The sequence below is a fragment of the Microplitis mediator genome, chromosome 11 (genome assembly GCF_029852145.1).
Source record: "Microplitis mediator isolate UGA2020A chromosome 11, iyMicMedi2.1, whole genome shotgun sequence".
NCBI classification, from domain to species: Eukaryota; Metazoa; Arthropoda; class Insecta; order Hymenoptera; family Braconidae; genus Microplitis; species Microplitis mediator.
Window position 1 is genome coordinate 4,322,555 of NC_079979.1, and position 6,000 is coordinate 4,328,554.

The following is a 6,000-nucleotide window of genomic DNA, read 5'->3' on the forward strand; positions in this document are numbered from 1 at the left end:
TCCATAATAGCATCTGGATTTTATACATAAACATTTAAAATTTATCTAGGATAATAATAAAAAAAATAGCAACTGAAAGATCTGGGTAGAGATCTGTTTGAATACATCTGTTCAGATCTAGTTATATCTGGCCATGTCTTGCCAGATAGAAACAATTTAAAAATCTAACCAGATCTGGTCACATCTAATAAGATTGTTTTTTAGTTATATCTGGTCAGATCTGATTATATCTGGCCAGATCTCGTCGGATAGAGACAATTTAAAGATCTGACCAGATATGACCAGATCTAATAAGATTAATTTTTCGTTATATCTGGTCAGATCTGAAAAGATTATTCTTTAGTTATATCTGGCCAGATCTGATTATATCTGGCCAGATCTCGTCAGATAGAGACAAGTTAAAGATCTGGCCAGATTTTTTTATATATGGCCAGATCTAATCCGTTTTTCCCGGGAACGGAAAATAAAAAAAAATTTTTTACCTAATTTTTGAGGGGGACCTTCGTGCCCCAGGCTCCCCTATGTACCGAAGACTCGATAAAGTTTCGAAACTATTCGAATCTTTCGAACTATTCGAATCTTTCGAATTATTCGAACCTCTCGAACTATTCGAACATTTCGAATCTTCAAGGCGAATCGAATCGAACAATTCGATTCAATTCGCCTCGAATAATTCGAAGTTTCGAGTATTCACACACCCCTATAATTATGACTCATCATAGGGTTTTAGAAAGATTGACTAATCAGCATTAAGGACCTATGCATAAATTTCAGAAATTTCAGTATCTTACGAGTAATTAAACTTTAAATAAAAAAAAAAATTTTTTACATGTTAATTAGATAGAAAATTAAAATTAAAATAGCGACCTCTTAGAGTTGAGCTAGAGATCCCGTCTTTTGAGAAGATCTTTAACTTGGCAACCACTCACGTTTCAAAGGGTAAGAGCGAAAAAACAAAAATTTTTTTTCGAACCACCCTATATGTTCATATACATATAGATATTTTCAACTAAATGATACAAGTGGTAACGATAAAAAATCATTAGCATTGTATAAAATTAATATTACATTTCTGATTTTCACAATAATTAATTTAAATACAAACGCCAAAAATTAAATCCAAAATTTTATTCTGTAATTTTTCTAGTACAAAGGAATAATATTATGATTCGGAAAAAAATTATTATAAAAATTTTTCTACTGACTACAAACAATTAAGAATCAATCATAGACTTAATTTTATTCGATACTATTAATTATTTATAAATAATTTCTATAACAAAATGATCAGTTTTTACACATAAAAAAATGGTGAAAAATTTTTTTACCATTTTTCACAAAAATTTTCAGTCGCTCGAGGCACTTTCATTATGACGAATACAATCCGACTTCTTTCCATTTCACAAAAGTTCAATATAATATCATTAAAATAAAACAAATCTAATTATATTTAAATATGCCTAGCTAGGGTTTAAACGCAGGATAAAAGTTAAAACACTTAAAAGTATTAGGTAGAAAAAGATTGATCTATTGAATTATATGACTCGTAATATATTTTTTATCCATTTGTTTTCGCTACTTTCCATTTAATTACGAAATTCTATAACTCTATTTTGTATTATATATTCATGATTTCATCGAGTATCAAGTATATCGATTTGTTCATGTTAATTTTTTTTTATTCAATTATCGATAAATATCTAGAATTTAAAAAACTGAATTGACAAAAATAACATTACAAAGAAATAATAATTAATGAATATTTATAATGAACAACGATCTAGAATTAATTGGTGATCGTAAATTTTATTGAATTTTTTGTTATTTTCAATTCAATAACCGATCGAACCAACATTATTGAAAAATATTACAAGTTACAATTGAAGTTATAAACTGCGATCGTGTTCGTTACGCGTGTGTCATTATCGAAGTGTACAAAACATTTTTATCTAAGCGTATTTTTTCGTTTATATATATATATATATATATATATATATATATATATATATATATATATATGTATATACATATATGCATAAACATTTATATATTTTAGAAAAAAGAACTGTATAAAAGACAGTATGGAGTAAATTGGCTATGTGACTACATAAATTGCAAATCGTCAAGCAATTTTTTTCACGTAAGTAGTCAACTTTATTATTTGTTTATTTAATTTTTTTATTCAAATTCTTAATAATTACTATATTTATATCGATTATACTATGTTACTAGAAAATAATTATAGAAAATAAGGTTCGAACTCTACTATCGCGTCGATATTATTTTTTATATAACAATTCATAATTAAAGTCTTAATTATGAAAACTTTTTTTTTTTTTTTTTTTTTTTTTTTTTGTTAAGTTTAGTTTTAAAAATAGTTTCAATTCTCCTACTTTTTTTAGCTTCAGTATGTTTGACGACAAAAAAACTCGTCGATTCAGTGTAAAACGGAATTACTAACTTTTTCGATCAGAGACATAAAAAAATTAATAAAGAATATTGAAAAAATATGCAATAATATTAATATTAATATTAATAATAATAATAAAAAAAAATAATAATAATAATAATAATGATAATGATAATAATAATAATAATAACAATATTAATAATAATAACAGAATTAAATATACTTGTGTTTTAATATACTTTTTATACGTCTTTACTGGAAAGTAAATCTTTAATTCTGTTCGATTTAAATCTGTATATGATGTTTCGAAAATAGTTTGCTCTATTAATAAGTACTTTTAATCTATTAGTTGAATACATTTGCAATAAAATTTATCGAATATTCAACGATTTAACTCTATAATTGATACTTTGCAAAGAACTAATAATTATAATAATAATAAACAAATTAACAATTTATCGAACTCACCGAACGCAGATAAATTTTCAGTAAAAATTACCCAAAAAATATGAGATTGCGAGGACATGTGGAAAATATCTAAATTTTTCCCATGCACATTGTAAATATACTAGTCGATAACATGTAAATGAAGTGCAATTTCTACTAACAACATAGTAAAAATTTAGTTACTAGCTAAATGTCCTTACAGTACCAAACTTTATGGGTAATTTTTACTCAAAAATTATCTGCGTGCAGATGATCTAAAAGACAAATCTTATTTCATTCACTAATAAACACACATAATTATAAACCCAGAAAAATTTAATTGTGATGTATGGTACGTAATATTTCATAATTCACTCTGAAAGTGAATGAGTGAAATTTACTAGCAAATAGTGATCGGTCACTGATCTAAATGCAAATCGTGCCACTTATTTAATTAGTGGTACGCACTCTTTTCACTGCAAAATAGTGATTTTTACTAATCCAATTTTAGAGCATCCTAAAACCGAGTGTGTAATCTAAATTAACGGACTCAACAAATAATATTGAAATACCAGAAGCAAAGTATAGATGTTTAACACATTGTAAAATGTGTTTTAAGTGACTACAAAAAACTATTGTTTTATTTATGACCTTAAACACGGAACGCATTTAATGTGTGTTAAAATAATATACTTGTAACCCGCTTGGTTTTAGAGTGAGAGTAATATATTTATAAAAAATGTATTCATACCAATTCACCAAACTCAAGAATTCGACAATTGTTTGATTCTCTTGAACAATTTTATATTTCATCATCTACTAAAAAAATTATTCCTATAGGATTTTAGATTTTTATTATCATTACGCACACAGTTATGAATATTTATGCGTTTAAAATACTCTTAAGTCCTTAAGCTTTTAATCAGTAGCAACTTTTTAACTTTTATATGTAAAATCATATATGAAAAAACCATTTTTCCGTCTCGAAATTTACTGTCATCGAAGACATGAACGAAAGTTTGATTAATATCTGTAATATTTTGTTCCAAAAGCAGAAAAATCACAGTTTCTAGTTGATGGCTACAATTAATTGCTTAAAAAAAATCTATTATGATAGTATATATGATATAGTTTTTAGCCAAATATGATTAAGGACGAATCGTGTCTCTTTTTAAATTAAAAAAAAAATTTTTTTCATGAATTCAGATGAAGTTTTTTTAAGATTTTTCAAAGTTGAAATTCATCAGTATTCTACTGAATAATCATTACTTTATTCAATTTATGAGCCATTCGATATTAAATAATTTAATTTTTTTTTTTTTAATTGTGATTCGACTAACCAAACGCGAAGTGTTTCGGCGTACTCTACTACCAAAGGATTTTAAAAATAAGGATTTCTCTTCAACTATTTCCACGCATTTTATATTGCACATTTTATATCAATGCATTTCTTTCAACTTATGCCTGAAAAACTTTAAAAATGACGCTCTAATTTAATTATAAAATATGACAAAAAATCGAAAATATTCGAATCCCACCGTCACTAATGGCTTAATATTTTCCTTTTTTCTGAAATAATATGTATACATATACAATGAAATAAATTGGAGATGTACTTTGAAAAAAATAGAAATTTTTCATTCAAATTAAAAAGAAAATAACCATGAAAAAATGTTTTCTTTTTTTGTTTCTCTTTGAAAACCTCATTCCGAGACAAAAAAAAAAAGAACCCTTATGAGAAAGTTATTATTTTGAATCTACAAAAAGTAATAACTTTTATAAATTGATAAGATCAACATTCTTCCGTATTTTCAAAAAATCCCTAACTCACGGACTTACACAGAAAGCTTATAAGTTAGAAGCCAGGTCCTTACAACATACACAAAAACATTTTAAACAATCTGAAAACCGACTGACCCTGCGGGCCAGCCCCAAAACTTCCCGCTGTTTTCGAGCTCCCTGGGCTCGAAAACATTATTGTAAATTTTTGAGCTCGTCGAGCTCAAAAATTTGTTAGGACGGTAAAACATCCCTTCACTGAAAAATTATAATTTTTGTCCGACGATATTTTTGGATGGAATGAACCGATTTGAACGTTCTTGGTGGCAATCGAAAGGGCTCACCAAGACTCAGAACTGAGTGTATTTTGAGGTAAATTGGCCAAGTGGTTTATGAGTTATATGCAAAAAAACAAAAAAAATTTTTAATTTTTATTCTTCGTATAACTTGTGAACTACATGACCGACCTACCCCAAAATCTAATCAATTTTAAGTTTTGGTGAGCTCTTTCGATTGCCACCAAGTGCGTTCAAATCGGTTGATTCGTTCTAAAGATATAGTCGGACAAAAAAAATGTTTACACACACACACACACACACACACACACACATACATACATACATACATACATACACACACACACACACACACACACACACACACACACACACACACACACACACACACACACACACACACACACACACACACACACACACACACACACACACACACACACACACACACACACACACACTCGGACATCCTTACACACACACACTCGGACATCCTTCTAAAAATAGTCAGAATAGCTTCCTAGGACCTCAAAACGTCGACATCTGATGAAAACTCGATTTTCGAAAATCGGACCGAAACCAATAATTTCGCTTTTTTTGAAAATTTGCAATTTTCTTAGCAGGAAGTTAAAAAATAAAGCACACCTGCGCTTTCGCGCTTGAGGTGTACAATAGGTGATTTGGTGTGAAAGACCTATATGTTTTCATATAGATGAAATTGAAAAGATGTAGTAATTTGATCATTTTTCAAACGTTTAAAAATTCATACCTATGTAACTAATGATAATAAACATCTGAACGCGCATACCTCAAACGGGAATGAGCCAAGTAAGCTCTATTATAATTAAAGATGCTTCTTTACTTTTAGTAAAGTCGTATAGAAAATTTGTGTGACAGAAAAGTTGTATATTCAAGAATAATCGATGGAGAACGACATACTTAATGAATTATTATTATTATTATTATTATTATTATTATTATTATTATTATTATTATTATTATTATTATTATTATTATTATTATTATTATTATTATTATTATTATTATTGTTTTGTTGTTGCTATTATTATTATCAACTCAAGATAACAA